Source organism: Megascapheus bottae, chromosome 15, assembly GCF_031878675.1.
Source record: "Megascapheus bottae isolate mThoBot1 chromosome 15, mThoBot2.hap1, whole genome shotgun sequence".
Lineage (NCBI taxonomy): Eukaryota > Metazoa > Chordata > Mammalia > Rodentia > Geomyidae > Megascapheus > Megascapheus bottae.
Window position 1 is genome coordinate 29,083,884 of NC_143523.1, and position 23,374 is coordinate 29,107,257.

General features: G+C 38.0%; 1 protein-coding gene across 9 annotated transcripts in view; it reads left to right on the plus strand.

Moving 5' to 3' along the window:
- The window catches only part of Htr7 (5-hydroxytryptamine receptor 7), a 98,494-nt gene that overhangs the window by 54,062 nt on the left and 21,058 nt on the right, over nt 1–23,374 (plus strand). The window lies entirely within an intron of this gene.

The window sequence follows — 23,374 nt, forward strand, 5'->3', positions numbered from 1 at the left end:
CCATGGCAACACAAGATGACACACAATTCACTACAGCTACTTCGTCCTTTTAGCCTTTCAATGCACATGAACCGAAACATGAACATTTGGCACATTCATCTTTCTTGATCATTTTCTGAATAGTTTACCTCTGATTCTTTCCTTGGTATTTTCCATTTTTAATCCTCTCCTAAGATTCTGTGCAGTGTTCAATATGCAGCTATAATGCTACGTTAGGTTTATGCTTTGCCTTTAACTTCCCAGTTGAATTAATCATACTTAAATCTATTTCTTCTTCACTACTTTAGGTATATATACACAAATGTATATATAAAATGTACATTGTATGTGTGTGTACACACAGCTTTATGATTTTTATACGTGTTTCTTATTCTACATATGCACATGCCTTTCTTCTTTTCTAAACCTAACCCCCCTCACAGACAGTCACATGGTGATGCTATTCTTTGTGTCCGGTCTAGGAACTAAAATACTGACTGATGATGGCAGGTACTCATCAATGAGAAGACCTAAAAGCACAGTTTTCTGAACTAGGAGAAGTTTGAGATATCGTATAGGAAAGTTTAAAAATTGTAGAAGAGACTAAGGAGAAGTTTTTAAAAATTCTCTTTCTTTTGTTTTAATGGGAGTGTTAAAAAATAAAAGCAAATTTATTAGCTATAATTTGTGTTATTTTATTCTTAAGAGCCATCCAAAAGAGCTATGAGGCTGATTTAATGAACTTTGGATGTAATTTCTGTTTATAATAAAGGTGGTTGTAGTCATATCAGTCTAAGAATCTAATTTAATTATCACCTTTCCTTACTTTGCCTGTCCTCCTTGTTTTCCTCTCTCGGCATAATGTCAATAAAAGAGCAAAATTTACACTGCAAAAAGCAGTGCTTTTTCATCACCTGCTATTTCCTTGTTATACTATTTTTAATAGCTAGCTCTCTGATGCAGTGTTTCTAAAGAGTGGAAAATACTTGCTTAAAATTAAAATCACAGCAAGGAACAATGGTATGCAGCTATTAATTGTAACAGACTGTTTAAAGAGTCAACTAAAGCATTTCTTAGCAGTTTAATTTGTCATCCTTTGGCAGAAAATATCACATGAATGTATGTTGTCATTAGATTTAATGGAGCATGCAAATGCCATCTGATTTTATTCCCTTGTAAAACTTTATGTTGTAGATATGTGCAGGTGTGAATTTTTAAAAAAGTGATCTGCAATTTTTTAAATCATCATCACATTTCCAAGAAAACCATATATGTCCACTGAGGAGCTTGATCATGAAAGCCTAAGAAAAAGGTAGAATAGACTAGGAAACACAGATAAAGCCATTTGGGGTCTCCATGCTATTAAAAAATGAATAGAGAAAGCCGGGAGCAGTGGCTTGCACCTGTAATCCTAGCTACTCAGGAGGCTGAGATCTGAGATCAAAGTTCAAAGCCAGCCGGGCACAAAAGGATCGGAGACTTTTTTTTTTCTCCATATATTTTATTGTAATTAATAGAAGGGTTCCCTTAGTTCCAGCCCTAGTAAAGATACACAGACACAGACACACACATGCACATACACACAGTGATAATACATGTTAAGATAATTAAAATGAAATTTGAGTCTAAGCCTTCAATGTATTTTAGACAGAAACAGAACAGTATATGTATCTTCTGAGAGGAGTAAGTGAATTAAGTCAGAAAAGGGAAGAAGGGAGGAATGACAGCTGATAGTGCTTATCGGTTGTTTCCTGTGTTTTCACTGTGCTAGTGACAGACCCAAGGTAGCATTATTACTATTCTCATTTCACAGAGAAGAAAATTGAGGCAAAAGATTATGTCATGTTCTCAAGTTTGTCCCATTTATATAGACACGTTAGAGCATAGGTCTGAATTCTGGCTTTTTAAAAAAATTATTTTGGCACTGCTGTGATTTGAACTCAGAGCCTGAGGCTCCTTAGACAGCCTCTCTACCACTTGAACCACTCTCTCAGCCTTTTTTGGGGGGGGCAGGGTCATGGGGCTTGAACTCGTCCAGGGCACTGTCCCTGAGCTCTCAAGGCCCTACCCTTGAGCCAAGCCCCACTTCCTATTTTGTAGAGGTTAATTGGAGATGAGTCTCAGGTTCTTTTGTGCCTAGGCTGGCTGTGAACCTTGATCCTCAGATCTCAGCCTCCTGAGTAGCTAGGATTACAGATGCAAGCCACCACTCCCAGTTCAGCCTTTTTTTTTTTTTTGCTTTAGTCATTTTTCACACAGGCTCTTGTTTTTTCCCAGAGCTGTTCTAGAAATGTAGCACTCCCATCTATGTGTTTTGTATGGCTGAGATTACATATGTACATCTCCATAACCAGCTTGTTTGTTCCAGTGGTATCTGGCTAACTATTTGTTGTTGCTGTACTGAGTTAGAATTCAGGGTTTTATATGTATTAAGCAACCGCTTTACCACTTGAACCACTCTGCCAGTCCTTTCATGAGTTAGTTATTTTCAAGGTAAGATCTGCTTTATGTCAAGGCTGGCTTAAACTTATTTGTGGTTCTCTTCGTTGCTAGGATGACAGGTGAATACCACTGTACTCAACCATTGTGCTTTCCTTGTAGTTTGAAATGACAGGCCTGGACCATGCATGTAGACATTTGTTGAAATGGAGTCTTGTGAAATTTAATGCTAGAGCTGGCCTCAAACTGGGATTTTCCCCCATCTCTGCCTTCCAAATAGCTAGAGTTATGGGCTTGATCTACTTGGTTGAGTCCGGACCAGGATGGTTTTGAACTAGATAGCTGCGTTTAGCGGTATGAGCCCATTCTACCAACAGAAGACACTTGGCAACCATGATGCTAAGCATCACGTTTTTGCTCAAATGCAGTAGATTTTATACAGCCAGGTCATGCTGTTTGTATATCATTTCCATGGAAATAAAGTGGCTCTGAGTTGTCTGTTAACCTTCCGCTGCACAATTGTCAATAGCACTTAAAGAAACAGGTCATGCCTAGCCTGGGTGAGGGGATTGATGCAGAGCATCTGATGTTCCCTGGGGGCTTCCCAGCTCTCTTTGCAGTTCAGGCAGATGCTCTGATGTCTGTGGCCTTCTTCCTTATAGTTTGATCATGGGCAAAAGAGAAGAAAATAGCATTCCAAACCAAAGTACTTGGTTGTTTTGTTTTCTGCTTTACATTTCAATGACTGTTGATTTTGTGGCCTGGGGAGACAGTCTTAAAAGACCATATAGGAAAAAAAATCATGAAAAGAAGAGCCAGAACAAAGGCTTTGAGAATTGCTGGGTCTTCATGTTACTTTCAAGAATTTTTGACTTGTTGTTATATAACAATAGGAGCATAGTTTAGGGAAAAGGAAATGGTATTTGCTTAAAGTGTTCATTATTTACTTCTGCTCTCAGTCATCATTTAGCCAGCAGATGTTCTGAGAAATGCAACGGCCTCCTCCTGATGTCTGGGGAAGGGCAAATCAGTGCAAAAGAATGGGATGTTCTGTGGTACCACAGAGTGATGCATCAAGTGCAGTAGGATCTCAATAATGAGAGGAAATGGTTGGGGGTGGAGGGAAGATTGGAATATCTGATTGGAGGTGACTGCTAGCCACATCTGGAAGGATGAATAGGAGTCTCCCAGTTGATGTCAAACTCTAAGTGCAAACTCCTCGGACCTCTCCACTTCGGCATATTTCTGTGTTTCCCTAAATTTTCCACTCACCTCCTCCCTTTCCTCTTTTTCTTTTCTTTTCTATCACAGAGAAAAAGAGGCTAAAAATGAAAATGACTCACTGAAATAAAACACCCCTTTTTATATTATTTTTCATGAGATTCTAAGCAGGGTTTTTAAATTTTGTTTTGCGCCAAGTATAGACACAGACTTTAATATTATGCACATTGTTACCACAATCAATTAATATTTAATAAAAGAATGTACAAAGAGAGTTGAGTTCCTATAGAAACAGAGAACAGGAACAGTTCTATTTTGGGGCTTTGTAGTTGGACTCATTCTAATTCTTGGTCTCCAAATGAGTGGGACTGTTTGCTTCACAAGTTCAGCACAGTTATTTATAAATATGTATGTAAAAGTTTGAGGTCTTGCCTGTTGTACTTAGACATTGAACACAGGTCTTCCATAAGAGTCCTGCTTTAAATGCTCTACGTATTTGATGCTTCAACAATACCAACATTTGGTTTGTTTGAAGTTTGGAATATTGTTTGCTTTATATAATTAGAATATTTGGTAAACTTGAAGGGGTTCTTGATCAACTGTTAGAGGTCTTTAGATACCTTCATGTAGAATCTACCACTCCTGTGACCTGTTCTGATAGTCCTCGGCTGTACTGTCACTCACTCCAGAGTGGTGGTCTTCTCCATGCCCAGCTCTTTCCACTAGATGGTGCTAATATTGTTGCAGTTCAGGCCCCAGGTAAGGGCAATTAGCAATTTTAAAAAAAGAATCATCTGTTCAATAAAGGGGCAGTGTACTCATAAACTGCTTTTGGCATATGGCAACTCCTTTGCACAACTACTTAAAGATAGTAAATAATAACCAAAAATCCAGTGCAAACAAGATGTGGTATTTATACACAATGGAATTCTATGCTGCCATCAGAAAGAACAACATTGCCCCATTTGTAAGGAAATGGAAAGATTTAGAAAAAATCATATTAAGTGAAGTAAGCCAGATTCAAAGGAATATAGGCTCAATGGTTTCCCTCATTTGTCATAATCAGTAGAAACCTTGGGCTCTCCTAGTAGAGATTTATAATAGAGCAAAACCTAGATACATAAAGCCATATAGTATGACGCTAAATGTAAGGACCTCCAGGACATAGAGTCAAAAGCCATATAATGAGTGATTGTTGTCCTTACTGTACTATGTTATCTCTCATCTCTTTTGCTGTTCCTTAGTTATCTCATATTGTTACAGTATTTCTCCTGGTTATCTGATATATTGTATATATGCATATTTGGTTATTTGAAGTCGGATAGGTAAGGGGGGAAAACAAGATGAGGGGCAGCAGTGGGGAGGGAGATGGGGACCAAGACATGAGAAAGAGCATCAATGTATGTGAAGTAATGCACATTCTATCAGGTGAATATAATGTAACCCTTCTATTAATTACCATAAAAATATATGGAAAAAATTCCAGTGCAGAACCAATAAAACTAAGAAGAGTGAGAGAAAGGGTGGGTTGGAAGGGATGTGTGAGAATGTCAAATGGGGTGACATTGATCATTGATTATGCACTTTATCCATAAACTGCTTTGTTGAATGATGTCTCCCTAGTAGAGGTGCTTTCAGATAATAGCAACATAAAAAAGAAAAGCAATATCGAGTACTCGTAAACAAGAACCTATCAACGTTGTGCATAATGGGTGACAGAGATAATGAATAAGCAGGCCTTGAGTAGATAAGAGAGAGTTTGGGGACATGAATCCAGCCAATGGGAATAAAGAGTAGATGCCTGGGCCTGATGGACTTCAGTTTTTAGCTCACTCCATCTCCTGTTTATTCCTAATAAATACCTTTTATCAACAGAGTGCCATTTTCCTCAGAAGCTCTTCCTGGGAAAATGTAATAATACAGAGCATGATTTTCCATGTAGTGAGTTGAAAGTGAATGTTTTCAGCGAGCCCTCCTAATCTTGGGTTCCTCTTTCTGAGGCCTGGCCTGGGATGGGGGGGGGTGGTGCTGTTGTGACCACCCCTCATGTCTGCTTCCCCCTGCGCTTTCTCTCTACATTGAACAAACATCTTGATGACCAGTGTCAAGACAAGGAATAAGAAAAGACTTCATTTGTCACGTAGAGGATGGCAGTGTGGTGAACTGTAATTTACATTTTAATGTCCTGCTTATTGCTGAAAATTGGCATTTTATAGATTTCCTGTATTATTCATGAGTCTCAAGTGTTTGTAAAAGACTTGAAAAGTGGGCCAGGAGTTTGGCCTAGTGGTTAAAGTGCTTGCCTAGCATGCATGAAGACCCGGGTTCAATTCCTCGGTACCACATACATAGATCAAAGCCAGAAGTGGTTCTGAGGCTCAAGTGGTAGAGCTCTAGCCTTGAGAAAGTCCAAGGACAGTGCTCAGGCCCTAAGCTCAAGCCCAGGACTGGCAAAAAAAACAAAAAAACAAAACAAAAAAAAGACTTGAAAAGTTCAGGTAATCACTGGTAGAGAAAGAAAAGTTAAACTCTGACAGGTTTTCTCACTCTTTTCCTAGGTCTAATCACTTTCCCATCTGTTAAAGCATTTTGGAATCTGTATTCAGATATCAGGAAAAAACACACACATGGACATGTTAATTAAGATAGAACATCTGGGTTCCTAATTAGCTTCAAATTTGGAAGAGAATGCACATGATTTTTAAAACAATTCCCAACCTTTATAGTGAGCTGTATGGCTGTACGTGGTACCACTAGCATTTCCTGCTCTTGAAGTGGACAAATCTCCCTTGGACAGGCCCTGCCTTGAGTCTCCTGGCATTTTGTTATCCTGCTTATTGGGGTATGTGAGGTTGGCAGTGCTAAGTAAAGATCAGTTGTTAACCTGTCTGTTTTTCTAAATCTCTCTTTTTTCTCTGTCTCTCTGTCTCCCCCTCCCCCCTGTGTTTCTCTCTTTCTTTCTCTCTCTGTGTTTTCTGAAAGTGGGCTGGTTCAGGGCAGAGAGAAAAGCTGTGTATAGGTGTTATGGATGTTTCTTTCCCGGAAATGCCTGGCATGAGTAGTATTTAAGCTGGCGATATGAAAGCACTTTGCTGAAAGGCCACTTCCCTGTGGTCACATGAATTTGACCAATAAGCACCCGAGGCACAGGTGTGTTCTGACATCCAGCTGCTTATCAGGAAGCTGTGGCATCATGGTCTATAGGACTTTGTATATTGCTGCATTCTTGGGTCAGTTCGAGTCTGCAGGTATATTGATGTAGTTTGAGATGTAAAAGTGGGGAACAAATCAGCACAGTTGTAAGGACCAAGTAAAGGACAAGAACATACTGCATTTATTTCAAATCAATTACCAGCTGTGGACACTCAAGGTAACTGGGGCAATCCAGAACTATTTCCTAAGTGAAAGGCTCTTGCCAAAGGCTCTGTTGGTATCTATAGGGGAAAAACAAGCATGCTGTTCAGCATTTAGATAATACTTATTTCATGACAGTCTACAAGGGGTGTGTGTGTGTGTGTGTGTGTGTGTGTGTGTGTGTGTGTGTTTGTGTGTGAATCTTGGATAAGGTAGGAACAATAGGTGGACAGATGAGAGATATTGCAAAGGAATTTGCCTCTAGGATTTTAAGTACCCCCTCCCTATCTACTGACTAGACTTTTACTAAGAAGACAGACCACTGTCAAAGTGGTCTTGATTATATCAAGTCAGTCTGTCTGGTGATCAGACACATTTGATGTTTTTAATAGCCTGTGTGGGACAAAGCAGTGTTTGCTATGTTCTTGACTGTGCCACTCCTTTCATTCATCCAATTGTTTTCTATCTACACCGTATCAGCCATTGTACTGGGATTTGGATTTAGTACTGATCAAATGAAAGCACAGTTTCTGTCCTCATGCGTCTTACATCACTGAGGACTTAAGCGTTTTGAGAATTTAATTCCTGACATAGAGCTCGATGCTGGTACCTCACACTTGTAATCCTAGGTATTTACAAAGCTAACACCTGAGGATCAAGGTTCAGAGCTAATCCAGAGGCAGGGAAGAAAAGTCTGAGAGATGCATATCTCCAATAAACCACTAAAAATCCAGAAGTGGAGCTGTGTAGCTCAAGTAGTAGAGCATCAGCCTTGAATGAAAAAGCGAAGTGAGAATTTGAGGCCCTGAGTTCAAGGCCCACAGTAAAGAAATAAATCCTGACATAGTCTGGAATGGAGGAATTGTTACTCTGGACAGATGAAGACTAGAGGCTCAAAGAGTTGAAGTCATGTGAACTTTGCCTCTTAGTCACAGAGTTAGGATTCACACCAGGCTGTTTGGTTTTGAACCAGGTCAAGAGTAGCATAGAGGTATTCAGCATGTGACAGAGCAATTATTCATTGATCTTTTCAGATTAACATTGTGATTAATTTTAAGATAATGAAAGTATTTTGGAGAGCTAAGTGGGTTTTTATCCTGAGCTCACTGGCATTATGATAGAATTTTTTATGTGTATGTTTCATGGTAAGTAATGGATACATTCTCCACTGTTCCAAATCATATATTTAATATGACTTGTCTTAAAAAGACAAGGGTAAATTAATCATACTTATCAAGAAATGTGTTTTCTAGAAATCATGCTTGAATTTATAGACCAAAAATAACAATTAGACTGTAACTTTTTTCCTATGGGCAGAAATTTCTACAGCCATAGCATAACAGAGTAGAAGAAAAACCTTACTTAGGGTGAGTTGTTTTGAGGGCTCAAAAGTACAGTAGGAGCTGGGCACTGTGGTTCATGCCTATAATCCTAGGTATCCAGGAGGTTGAGATTTGAGGATCATGGTTCAAAGCCTGCCCTGGAATCAAAGGCTGTGAGACTCTTGTCTCCAAGTAACTACCAGGAAACCAGAAGTGGAGCCATGGTTCAAAGTGGAGCCATGGCTCAAAGTTGTAAAGTGCTAGCCTTGAGCATAGAGCTCAGGGTCAGCGTCCAGGCCCTGAGTTGAGTTCAGCTCCTATGATCACCACCACCAACAGTACAACAGGAAGTACTTCAAGATGAAGACAAGCAGAGGCAAAAAGAACCAGTAGCTCACACCTGTAATTCTACCTACTCAGGAGGCTAAGAGCTGAGGATGGTGGTTCAAAGCCAGCCTGGACAGCAAAGTAAAAGAGATTCTTATTTCCATTTATCCACCAAAGCCCAGAAGTGGAACTGTGGTTCAAGTGGTAGAGCACTGTCCTTGAGTGAGAAGCTGAAGGACAGTGCCCAGACTGAAAAGTACTCTCCCGGGGCAAGGCTTGGCCTCAGTCTAGCTGGCCAGTTAAAGAACACTGGTATAGCATGTTTAGAATGCCTTTCCTTGGAAAAGTCAGACCGTCTTAATATGATGGCCTTTATAAAAGATGGAGTGTTGTAGATCAAGCAAATCAGGAATTATAAGGCATTTGGAGAAGTTAAGCTGCATCATTGATACTGTGAGTCAGCTTTCCATTACCACAAAAAATAACTGAGATGTTTGACTCCTAAAGAGAAAAGGTTTATTTTGGCTGACAGTTAATGTAGAGGTTCCAATCCACGTTTGGTAAACCCACTGCCTTTAGATCTCTTGGTGGAGGCGCTGCACTTCCAGTGAGAGTGACAGGGCCACGATGTGAAAGAGAAGAAGGAAGAGTGTGGGCCCAGGATTCCTTCTGGAGCACTTCCCCAGGGACCTAAAACTTACCACGAGGCTCTCCCACGTTATGTTTCTACCACCTTCCAGTAGTACTGGAGACTGGGAAACAAGCCTTTAATATAGGGGCTTTTAGGGGAGCCAGGGTAGAGCAGCTAGCACCACCATTGTGCTTATCAAACATGCTCACACTGCAGTTGATGCGTTGTAGAGTGTGCCTAATGAGGATTTTCCCTTTATTATAATTTTGTGACGTAAGTACTATTATCCTATGCTAAAGATGGGGTAATGAGGCCTTCGAGAGATTAAATTGCTCTCTGTTTTTAAGAGTTGAAAGTTGGGTTTGAATCTTGTCAGCTCGATGTGAAGCTCACCTTTCTGAACTTCGCCGCCTCTGGAAGCTGCTCAGTTCCCTCTGTGAGGAGCAGAGCCAATGGCATGGTATCTAGAAGAGTATAAGGAATTTCAAAGAGATACCTGCACACTCACATTCATTCACTATGGTACCATTCATAATAGATAAAATACAGAATTAATTTAAGTGCCATTTATCAGTGGCTGAATGGATAAAGGAAAAAATATATATGTAGAAAGGTAGAATATTCAGAAAATAAAGAATAATCAAATCCTGTCATTTGCAGAAGGAATAATGTACCTTAATGTATTACTTTAGAATTACCCCCTAATCTCACATTATATGAAGTACATGTCCATGCATTATTAATGTAGTTATTAAATCTTATTTTATAATGAAGAAATTCATGCTTATAAATGTGTATGAAAATACAGCTAAATGACATCAAGTGCAGAGGTAAATGCTCATATTCTAGTACTTAGAAGGTGGAGGCTGGAGGACTGTGAGTTCGAGGTCAGCCTTAGCTACATATTGAGTTCCAGATCAGTATGGACTACATACTGACAGTCTCTAGTGAAATATTGTCTCAAAGAATCCTGGCAACAAATGTATTTATGTATGAATATAAAATACAAAAGCTGTATTCTTTTCTGCATTGCATGAATAGCATTGTTACTGTTATGGTTAATGTCAGTTGTCAACCTGACAACTGAGTTTAGAGAAAGCTGATATAAAGTTGGTACCATGTAATTCTGCCTGAGATGGTGAAGGCGTTTCCCAAGATGATTGTCATGTGTGTCAGCAAACAGAGAAGGGAAGACCTTCCTGAATGTGGGTGGAACCATGCATAGGCCGAGCGGCCCTGGATGGTGCTTGAAACAGGAGAAAGCTTCAATGGCACACAGGCTCAACCCTTCTAGAATGGACACAATATTTTTTGTTTCCTGCTGCCATCACTTGTGGAACACATTCTTCAGCTGTTGAATGTGGAATCGTACCAGCCATTCTCCAGCTTGGGACTGGGGCTGTACCTTTGGTCTTTCTTACTCTCTGCTGTCCAGCTTCTTAGACTGACTCGCTCCAGCTCCACTACTTGCAGAATTGCAGGACAGTTTAGCTTGCAATCCTGTAAGCAGTCTAATGAATAACATCCTATAATTACATACATTTTATTGTTTCTGGAGAACTTTGAATAATGCATATGCTTTATTACAACCACTCTTCTTGCTTACATAGAATTGTATATATGGGAAAAATTAACTTGTATGAAACCTAAAGTATTATGGTAAAAGTGTTCTACTAAAACAATTTCATCTTTCATGTGTTCTGCTTCTACTGCATATTTGGAATGGCTTCAGAAAAACAGAGTATAAAATCTAAAAGAGTTAAGTTAGTTTCTTATAAGAAGTCCCAGGATCAAATGGAAACTTTTCATTAGCATGTGTACATATACTACTCCATGGAGGTGTGTCTACGGAGTCCCAGCATGTGGGAAACTGAGGCAGGAGGATCATGAGTTAAAGGCTAGTCTAGGATACATAGTCAGACCTTGTCTCAAAACATATATAATTTTATGTGCTTGATATATGTGAAGAGAAAAGAGCAAGTTGTAGAACATATAGAAAGAATATGATCTCATTTATTCAACCTGTGGGTATGTAGCAAGCACAGAGAATTTCTGAAAGGATGCACTGTTGGAGAATACCATATTGGAGGGAAACGTCACTTTTCAATTCCGTATAATTTGAGATTTTTTTCCCCTCTAGTCATGTATCTGATTTTCAGTATTAAAAAGTGAGAAAGGTTTCAGTGTTGGAACCTAGCATTCCTTCAGATGGAATTTGGTTTGCCTCTCTTGTCCTCTTCAAACCAGTGGAACGCTTCTAAGGAACAGGAGACAGACATATATGAAATCCTTCAGTGTTCCAGGAACTAGAATGTTTTTTCTTGCTGAGACAAGAGGACAGTTGCATCTCATAATGTTTAAATGTAGTATTCCATTTTGTCATTCTTGGTGTTGCTTGAACTTGGTTTGAAGGTGGTCAGTTCTAGTGTTCATTGTCCCTTGGAACTCTTTGGACTTCTACATGATTATTCATTCAATCAGTTGTTGCGTGTTTCTGAATTACTGCCATGTGATGCATACTGAACTCTGTACTTGAATTTTGAAGAGGGATACCTCTTTTGCAGCTTGTAATTTTGTGAATGAGGTAGACAAATAACATCATGTGACCAGTGACATTTTAGGGTCACAGTCTTAGGTCTGGGAGCAGTGCTAGAGTGGGAAGAATGATTTACTGGAATAGAGAGTCATCAAGAAAAGGATTATAGGTCATCCACACAGAGGGGCCTCACTACCCTGAAGTATTTAGGTAAAAACAGTGTGTCAGGTATCCTCCAGTATTGCTAATCCTTTTCCTTCCCGGTACGTGGGTAACAAGTCTACTATGTAGCTGTCTCAATGAGAATTAGCCTGGCGAGTCTCCTGGGCTCAGAGAAGAGGTAGCAGGAGTGAAAAAACAGGAATGAAAAACAATCGTGTGTGTGTGTGTGTGTGTGTGTGTGTGTGTGTGTGTGTGTGTGTGTGTTGTATCTGTGTTTGAGTATGTGAGTGGAGGCCATTTGTGACTAACACTTCACCTAGCTTTTTTAGACTGGTACAGTATTTGAGAAACAAAAAGACTAGAGGCAGGGAGGTTAGTGTGAAAGCTAGGATAGGGCCTTTTTAATAATCTCTTTTTGTTTTCTCCCTGGGATAAAACACTGATTATATCTCTCAGTCTCCTCAGATTTCACTTCTTAGCAGATTTAGAAGTGGATGGGGTTTCATTGTGTGATTCATGATGATGTTGGCCTTTCTTTGTTTGCTTTAACTTCTCCCAAGGAGAAAAGAAATTTGAAAATCTTTCAAAACATTTCATCAGGCTCACAGATCTTCTCAGGGATTGCTTCTGGGACAATACAGGAAGTGGCACATTGTCTACACTCCCTGTTTTGAACTTTACCAGCTTTCCCAGCCAGAATCGTGGCAGCAACTCTTTCTGGATTTGTATCAAAAAATAGCAGTGGCACCTCCCTACCTGCCACCCCAAATCACATATGACTCTTTATCTCTTCCTTTTCAGTCAATGCTGAAGATTCTTTTGTGCACACTTGTATAAATAAATGTCCTACAACTCATCCTCATTTCTACTCCCAACCTAGCACACTATGCAGCAAACTAAGGGCCCTTGTTCATCTCTCCTGCAGAAGAGATGGCACTGGTTTGAGATCATTTAGGAACAAGACAAACAGCAGGCCCTTGAGGCAGAATGTGTTACAGTTGAGTTTGGAATGTGTGGGGCCACTCTCCAAAAAGCTGACAAAGTAGTTCTTTTAGGCTTGAGTTGGGAGAAGCAAGTGGAGGGAAGGGGTAGGTACTGAGTGTATGAAGCTGAGTTTGATGGTGGAAGAGATGGGAAAGTTTAAGAAATGGGAAGTGCTGTCAAGTGTGAAGAAATCTAGCCCAATTTATGTGAAGGGGCCATGAAAGCAATTAAGACTTTTCTTCAGTTTATTGTAGAATCTCTGCTTTGGGAGACTCATCAAGAGCTTCATTAAGTCCAGGGGCAGATTCTGCTATGCCAAAGTGTTTGCAGTGGATAGAATTTATGTCTTCATTTCTGCCCTTTGGGATCCATGGTTCACCTACTAAGAATTGTAGGAAATTTGCCTAAGCAACCATACATGGAAGAAGTTTTAACACTGAGAGGATTATAGATAGGATTTTGGGTGATGGTGGGGGAAGTTATTTATTGTTGTATCTTGACATACATCCTACTTATCCTATCCTCATTTCTCCATCATTCTATGAACACACTGACTTAGGAGCCAATTTCCTGTTCTCATATGTGTGATGAATCCACTTCTGCACAATTTCTGCGTGCCTTCTCCAAAACAATTCTTTCATTTTTCTTATCAACAGATCCTGATACTGCTCAGGATAATGATGCTTCCAGATTTAATTCCTGCCTCTCAGCCTCTATAAGTACTATGGTGGTTATAGCACACTGTCCAATGAGATGGGAATGAGGGTTCTTAGGGATGGCTGCAGGAAAAGTCCTTAAAATTGGGCGTACATGATCAGCAGTATATCTAGCCTTTATGGCTTAATTTTATTGGGATAGGTCTTGTGGCTCGTCATTCTATATTAGATTTTTCCCAACTGTGTCAAACAAAACCAAGCCAAAGCTGCTCAGGATGCCACTCAACGACATCATAAAACAGAAGTTATATCTCTCCCATAACCTTTTGGTGTTTTAGCCAAGGGTTTATGTCATTACTTTCTTTTTTATTATTGGTGGTAAAATTTTGACTTAATTAGCTTTTCCCATTTATATTTTTTTCTCTGAGGAATTAAAAGGCCTAATTCGTTGGTGGGAAAATCCAGAAAAGTCAGTAAATTCAGATACAACTAATGTGATCAACATCAAGAATAATTCAGAAGTCACCATTCATCTTTGTTGTCTACAATATTCGTTTTGATGACTTGTTGCAGTTATCTAAATCTACTTTGGTCAATTTTCATAGGCATATAGAATTTAATATATTAGATGGGCAAAAACCTGCAAATTGACAATTAGAGAAATATGGAATGACAGAAAAATGCAACAAAGAGTGATTGTCTATTGATAGAGTATAGACATGATTAGTTTCATTGGAAAGCTTGTCTCAACTTTAACAGGTGTCAAGAAGATCTTTGCTTAATCCCCTTGGTCGAAAATGATGTACTGGGCTTCTGCTAGCACCTAGGCAGCAGAAATTTAAGGTGATTTAGTGATTCTGTTCCCCTGGCTCTTATGCCTAGTAGAATCCCTTGCCCTTAAATGATGTTTGGGGTGATCTGAGCAGGTTAAAGCCCTGTTCAAGGAGAATCTACAAGTCTAAGAGACTTGAAGCTGCAACAGATGCTGTCCTGTGATCTTCAACATAACCTTCTCGAGATCTAAAGCTCTAAGGAAGTGGATTCTGCCAACAACCACATATATTTGGAGAAGGATTCTGAGCCTCCTAGCACCACAACCCTGGCCAATGCCTTGATTCAGCCTGGTAAGAACTCTACCTAGGGACCCAGTTGAACTGTGGCTCAACTCTTGACCTTACAGAATTAGTGATATATTAAATTGGTGTTGCTTCAGGTTATAACTGGTAACGAAGCAACAGTATGTTAATATAGATAGGAGTTTTTGAATATCGGTAGATTTAAGTGATTTGTTTTTAGTGACTCTTTTGCTCTCTCTAAAGAGAAACTCTAATCTCTTGTTTTATATACTAATATATTTTCAGTAAATGCCCAGGAGTAGAATTGCTGGATCAAGGCCACACTAAAACTACTAGTACAACTGTGTTCATTGCAGCATTCTTTACCACAGCTAAGACATAAAATCAGCCAGATGCATCTCAGTAAATGACCAGAACAAGAAAATGTGATATATATATGTATATATATGCTCCCATGAGAAAGAATGACACTGTCCCATTCATAAGGAAATGAAAAGATTTGGAAAAAAATCATATTAAGTGAAGTAAGCCAGACCCAAAGAAACACAGGCTCCATGGTTTCCCTCAATTGTAATAATTAGTGTATGTCTAGGCTCCTTCTATCAAAGGATCACAGTAGCTTAATAGCTATGTACGTATGATCATATGGATGCTAATGCAAAATGAGCTCCAAGATATGGAAAGGAGAGGTGTAAAGTGTATTGTTTTCAGTTATTTGTTTTATCTTTCATTATTTTTTCCTTTGGTTTATCGAAGGTTGTCACCGTTTCTGATTTCAGTACCCTTTGTCTTGCATATAACTTTACCTGATTTGGGAATGGGAAGAGGAATCACAGAAATGGTGAAACAAAGGGCAAAGGGTCAACCAATGCAACATTGATACTCGCAAGACACTATGTTGGAAATGAATTTTACAACTTGGGGCACAGAGTCAGGGGGAAGGGAAAGTGGGAGAAAAGGAAGGAAGCAATAGCAGCATTAGACAAGAATTGTACTCATTTCTTTATGTAACTGTAACCTCTTTGTTACCCCTTTACAATAAAATAAAAATATATTTTCTCAAAGAGACTGTAAGGTTTTATTTAAAAACATTGGATTTTGTTTGCTTTTTTCCTCTGTGTTCTGCCCACATTTCTGCCACAATATTGGAAGTAGAATGAGGAATTTATATTGTTTAGCTTTAGCTATAATTGCAGCTTGGAAACACAAATGAAAATGGCTTAAAAGCATAGTAGAACACCAATGGTTTTAGAGAACAGATCTGTATCTAGGTTAATAGCAAGTGATGTCAATTGTAGTTTTAGAAATATCACTTTTAATAAAAGCGTAAACTTATATGTATCTAGACTGCTGAGCAAATTAGACTTAAACAGTTTGTTGAACGTTGTTTTCTGTTAGAGCTACGGTCTTACTTTGTAACAGGCTGGACTTGATCTTAATGTTCCTTCTTCCTCAGCCTCCTGAGGACTGGAATTACAGATGTGCACCACCATGCTCAGTTTTGTCTAATTTTTAAAAAGAGAGAATACCTATATAAGACACCCAGATAAAGAGATGGAACATTCTAGAACTCTACATTTTCTTCATACATCCTCAGTCACATCCCCCTCTTTTCTCCAGATAACTTCTAATTCTTATTTTGGTGCATAGGTAAATTTTGCTGTGTTTGAATATGTTCTTTTAATTTGTTTTGGCTTCTTTAGCTCAACATCAGGTTGTCTTGGCAGTAGTTGGTTCACTCTTTTTTTTTTTTTTTCTATGTATGTGGTACCAAAGAATCGAACTTGGGTCTTCATGAATGCTAGGCAAGCACTCTACCACTAGGCCAAACTCGCGGCCCTTGGTTCATTCTTATTTCTTAGAATTCCAGCTCATAAGCACACCCTGATTGTATACCACTTTCCTATTGAGGAGTGGAACTCAGTTCACTCCTGCAGGATGGGTTGGTTTCACTTGGGTTTACTGCCAGTTGTGAACATTCTTGTATTTTGGATATAATATTAGTACAGATGTAGAAGAATTGCTGAATCACAGTGTGTATTTTACTCAGCTTTAGCCGATATTAAAACATTTTCCAGTTAGCTATGCCATCAGTTTGCACTCCCACCAGGAGCCTATGAGAATGACAGTTGCTCCATGTCATTACAACTCATATTTGGTCTTACAGATTTTATAGTCATCAGCCTCTCCTCATCATTAATTCTCACTACTCTGATGGCCAGGACATCCTACTATGCTTTTACTTTACATTTCCCCAATGACTCATGATGTTGAATGCCTTTTTATATATTTATTGTAGATCAATGGTTTTGCAACTTTGCACCACAATCCATTATGGGGTTATATTCAATTTTGTGCATTAAGATCAGCATTTAAAAAGCCTGTATTTCTAAAAATGTAATAGCTAATGTTACTATTTTTATAAGTATGAAAACCTGTATAAATAAGTATGGTTGTAAATTTGTTCAGACTTTAAAAGAAATCAACAGCCATGTAGATAGTTGAGGTAATTCTTTGCAGTTAGTAATAAATATTTTCTCTGAAAAAATGTGGAAGGCACATGCAAATGAAGTTTTAAATTATCTAAAATTATCTCTAAGAGTGAGCCATGATTGTTCTAAACGGTTGAAAAAACCTTGTTATATATGATGCATCTTTTTTTAAAAAAAGAAATCTACATCTTGATTAAAGGATAAAAGCCATGACTCCTTCATGTACTAGGAGAAAGAATTATTCAGTCAGATGACTTTGTCAGACCTGTTTGGAAGCCGAACCTTAAGACCAAATGTATGAAGGAAAAGAAATAGCCCTTCACTTGGTTTCAAGTCCTTGGAAGTGAATGGGGGAAGATGATTTTTGACAACAGCATGTGGAAAAAAATGCCAGGATAGACCACCTTAAATCTAAGACCCTGAGTCTCCAAAGCATATTGAAAGAGAAGGGTGGTTTAGGAATTAAGATGTTCCCAAGGCTTCTCGGTTATTCCAATAATTCAACAGCTTGTGGAACCACTGCTTTAGTCTGCAGAGTTTGATGAATTTTTCTTGCTCTAAAGGATGAAGTCTCCTGGAAGTGGTTTCCTTAACACATAAACTTTTCTAAACTGTACACCCTAAGACCCACGGCATTTCCATTCAGTTTCTTTTATCCCATTGCAATGAAACCTAGGAGAAGCCATTTAATTAAATACTCATGATGTACAATTGCTATGAAGTTAACATGGAAGACAGGCAGCCGAGAGAATTTGCTTCCAGTCCCTCTCTGTGCAAATTGTATAGTTCCTAATCCTCTTGTTCTCACAATTCTTACAGAACTCCTGATGTGCAATGCAGACATTTCTCAGTTATATAGTATATTTTCTCCTTTGTCTTTGAGATTAACTTTATACATTTCCATGCATTTTAATGTTCAATTCTGAAGGCTTTAAAAGCACCCTGCTTTCTAATTAACAGTGAGCATACATTATTAGCATGATAAATATTAACCATGCATATTAAGTAATATTCAGAATCAATCTGAGCCTTTTCCTCTTTTCTCTGTCTTAAAGGTATTTGTCCTCTACGAGGTTTGGGAAAATGTATAATTTGAATAAGTACTTTCTTGAATGCCAATATTACTTTACATAATGAGTTAATTTCAAATACATCTATTTGCACAAATTTATGAATATAATAAAGTAGTTTTGACAAACAAATCAAATGAAATAATATTAGATTTAATTGTCAACTTTTTAAGGATTTTTGAGACTGGATTGTCTTTGCTGTCAGTCACAAATTATTTAGGAAATCACAGACTGTCCTTAAATATTTTCATTTTATTCTTAATTTTAAAACAACATTTCTTTTGGTCGGTTGTGGAGCTTGAACTCAGGGTCTGGGTGCTGTCATAGCCGGGCACTCGTGGCTCCTGTTTATAATCCTAGCTTCATAGAAGGTTGAGATCTGAGGATCGCGGTTTGAAGCCTGTGAGACTCATCTCCAATTGTGCACTGTATAAGCTGCAAGCGCAGTTGTTGCTCAAGTGTTACAGCACTAGCCTTGAGCAGAAAAGCTCAGGGAAAGAGTCTAGGCCCTGAGATCAAGCCCCAGGAGTGGTACAAAAAATATTCTAGCATAGAAAATTATGAACTGAGATAAAGCTGAAATTGAAATCATGATTATATTCTTGATGACATGCTTAGTTAATATATTTACACAACTTTATGTTAAAAAGTTCATATATTTTATGATACTCTATTTATGTTGGATAGATTAAATGCTATTTTCTACTCACTTTTCTGTTAGAAAACTTAAATGCACATGATCACTTTGGTTTTTGAGGTTTATTTTGTTTTGATTTTGGTCTTTTGAAAAGTCTCATCAGTTCAAGCTGACCTTGAACCTTCAGTTCTCTTACATCAGCCTTCTGAGTGTTGAGATTACAGGCACATACCTTTATACCTGACCAAATTAGAATGTTGAATCATTGTGTGTGTACACATATGCACATTACTGAGTATAATTTGTACCATGCTTTATGCATTTAATCTATTCATATCTACTTAGATTGAATCTTTTTTCTTCTCTTGGATTTTTTTTGCTTATGTCTTTGTATACTAGCCATTTTTCATTTACATAATTACCTTTACAAAATCCTGAAAAGTCTGGTTGCTGAGCCAAAGGATACATGTTGATATATATATCAACTGCTAAAATATCCTGTAGAGTTATTATCTCAGTTGGCAGTTCTGCTAGCAAAGTAATAGAGTGTCTGGGTTTTGTCCCAAAGTTTTCCAATATTGGATTTTGTCTTTCTTAAAAATATAAATGTTTACCATTGTGTTAATTTTTTTGTCTCTTTATCAATTCCACATACTTACTAGCTATTAGCATTTGTCTTTGGTTTTTGTTCAGTTGTTTTAAGGGAATGATAATCTTTGTTATTGACCTGTAAGAGAGACCTATCAGTATTGGAATATTGTTGCTTGGATTACAAGTTTGGTGTTTTTAACTCTTGTCTGTAGTGATTTTTAAATTAAGTGATCATTTATTTTCATGTGTAAAATTTTTTTCACTAAGATATGTCAATATGTCACTTTGTAACTTTAAGCTTTTGTATCCTAGTTAAGAACAGCCTTTGTCATTTCAGGATTGAAGAAATACTTATGTTTTGTTATAGTAATCTTAATTTTATATGATAATCTTTGATCTATCTGGAATTTGTATTTAATAAGGTAAAAGACTAGAAGATAGGATTATTTTTTATTACAATAGATGTCAGAATTCATGAATTGGCAATCTTTCATTGCTGATTTAAATATTGTAATATTAAATTCATTTACATATTTGAGTTAATTTATTGGGCCTGTTCTTCTCATCTGTTTTTTGAATAGATATTATGCTTTTATTTTTGTGGATTTGGATTATTTTATGGGATTAAGTATCATGTCCTTGTGTCTCTTTTTACAAGTTGACTTGATGAACTTAAAAACCATTTGCCCAAATCAACAGTCCTAAGTAGGTTGTACAGTTGGGGTTGAATGCTAGTTACAGTTAATTAAAGAAAGATTGGCACTTTTATAAAAGTAAATTTTTTTATTATAGAAACAAAAGTTATTTTTCATGAACTCAAGTATTATGTGATGTAGTTCAGTAGCATTTTGTGTATTCTTCACATAGATCCTCACCATTTTAAACACGTTTCCCTATGTACTTAAAAGTTTTGAATTGTTACAAGAATTACTTCCCCATTACATTTAAAAATGTTTAATCCTTTAAATCATAAACTCTTGATTTTTATCTTAAGTCTAGATGGTTTAGTGAACACATTTTTTTTTCAAGTAATCTTTTAGTTGGTTTTAACTTTCTGAAGTCTGAAGGAAGTGGTACCCATAGACTAAGGAAGTAAATATAACAACTTTACTGTAGGATTTGACTTGAAACAGTTATAGAATGGAGTCAAAGTACAACAGTGTTTATGGAATATGCTTTGTACACTCATGCAGAGAAAATAAGAACCTGTGCCCATCAAATAACTAGAATCTAATACATGTACTAGCACATGTAGAAACACTTATTATGAGCTTGTCTCACATTCTGAGATATCCTTTAGGCCTTCCCTAATTAATGTCTGAGGAATAGTTCTGTATCATTTATGTGGGCAGGAGAAACACTTGATTTTTCCCCATATAATTTTTATTGCAATTAATAGAAGGGTTACATTATATTCACCAGCTAGAGGGTGCATTACTTCACATACATTGATACCCTTTCTCGTGTCTTGGTCCTCATTTCCCTCTCCCCACTCCCACCCCTCATCTTGTTTGCCTCCCTTCCCTATCCTATTTCAAATAACCAAATAAGCATATATACAATACATCCGATAACCAGGGGAAATACTGTAACAATAGGAGATAACCAAGGGAGAGCAAAAGAGATGAGAGATAACATAGTACATTAAGGACAACAATCACTCGGCCTTTTGTTTCTATATTCTAGAGGTCCTTTCGTGTAGCATGGCCTTATGTATCTAGGTTTTGTTCTGTTGTAAATCTCTGCTAGGAGAGCCCAAGGTTTCTCATGGAAATGCTTGATTTTTAATCAAGCTCAAAGGTTCCCAGTAAGGAAAATGTGAAAGAATGCAAGGGAAAACAGAACTGCCATCCACAAAAGCATATGTCGACCAGGTTGTGAATTTCAGGCTGGGTGACTTTATTTTCTATGTAACCCCACCAATAATCATGTGTCTTGTACAGTTCTATCTTTTGTCCCTTCTTCCCCCTGACATTGGTGTTAGGTGGTCTGCCAATGCCACCTGGTGGCCACCTGCAGAAGTATGTGACCTGACCTCAGACATACAGTCCTTGATGAACCCGACCCTTCCGATTAGGCTGGTGTTTTGCAATCCAAATCCAGGATGAGAAACATGCCATTGATCTCATGACTGTAGACACAGAGAGAAAGAGATTAAAAGTCTGAAGTTCTGGGGAATCTCCTGCTAAAGGAATCTGGAATACAAGGGGGGGGGACCCCAACAGGCCATGTCCACAGGACCTGGTATAGGGTAAGGATAAGATCCAAGAGGGATGTGCAGAGGGGCCCTCTCCAGGAATCACTTGAGAGGATGTCTAAGCAAAGCAAGGGAGAAGACTTCCTTCTGTGGTGGTATGTCTGCATGGAGCCTTGGCGAGGTTCAACATTTCCGAACATGTTCCCATAGTTTGAAACACAGATAATTCCATACACGAAAAGCAAATTCTAGTTCATATTCTTTCTGTCCTTTCTTTCTGAATTTTCTTTCTCTGCTCTTCCTAGTTTCCTTTTTTTTGTGTGAAAAAGATACTTTTTATCTGCTCTTATTTTTGCATTCTCAAAAAAACATCCTCCCCCCCCCCCAACTCTTCATTCAACCTTGGAACCGAACCATAGCCCGAATTTCAGTGGATTAGCCTAGGGCTGTGCTGGTAGGTCGGTAACATCAAGAAAGGGGAGGGAAGGTGGGTAAAGCCATGGATAGCTGAGTTCTTGGAAGGGACCAGAAGCTCTCTTCATATTCCTGTGCTCAGTCTTTCTGTCCTCTCCATGTGATTTCTCCTTGTGTCTGGTTCCACAAAAGTTTTGCCTCTTTCATTTACTGCCATATCCCCCAACATTTAGGACAGTGCTCAGCATGTGGAAGGAGCTCTTTTAATATGGTCAGCCTTCGGTATCTGTGAGTTCTTCACCTTCAGCTGCAGATAGAATGTTGTAATGCTTAGGCCTAATATGACTGTGTCTGCCCTGAACATGTGTAACGTGTTTTTTTGACAATATTCCATAAATAATATAACATTACAACTACGTATGTAATATTTACATCATGTTAGGTGCTATAAGTAATGTAGAAGTGATCTAAAGCATATGGAAGCTGTGTGTAGGTTAGGTATAAATGCTGTGCCATCTTACGTTAGTGACTTGGAATAGCCACAGATTTTTGTATCTCTGTGTGTGTGTGTGTGTGTGTGTGTGTGTGTGTGTGTGTTAAATGGAAGCAGTTTCCTGTGGATACACTGAAATGTCTACATGTGTAGAGGGCCTGAAGAGATAGTTTCCATGGATAAGGAAATCTGCTTATTTTTTTCATACTGTGTTTTAATTTTATCTTGTAAGTTTTCCATTGTGGAAGCAAGAATTTTAGACTTTTGTGTGGTAATTTAAGCATCAAGGTTTTTCTTTTTGTAAAGAAAGGTTATTGTACATTTTCATATCCTTATTTGATTGGCTTTCAGAAAATGAACTGTTGGTAGGTTAGAAACTCTCTGTACCTTTTCTTTTATGTAATAAAAATATGTCTTTGGCATACTAAGGACATAAAAAATTCAACAAAATGACTAGATTTTATGTTTTTGTTTCTCACATGCTAGCTGCATCCTTCCCTAAAGAAGGTAAGATTGTTAAAGATGAGGGGAAAAAATGAAAAGCTGGGAAATATTCAGCTTTTAACCACACATGCATTCTCTACTTGTTCAATTTCTTTTGCATTATAAATTTCCGACAACAGAGATGAAGAAGTATTTGTTCCTTATGTAGAACTAAGCACAGAGAAAACATTGGCTTTGCCTGATATTTCTCAGAGTTTGCCCTTTCTTGGTAGCCATCTCCACACTGGGCAAAAAAGCAACAGCTGTTCTTGTTTTAAAGATTTTTTTCTTGTATTTTTCTGGTGCGAGT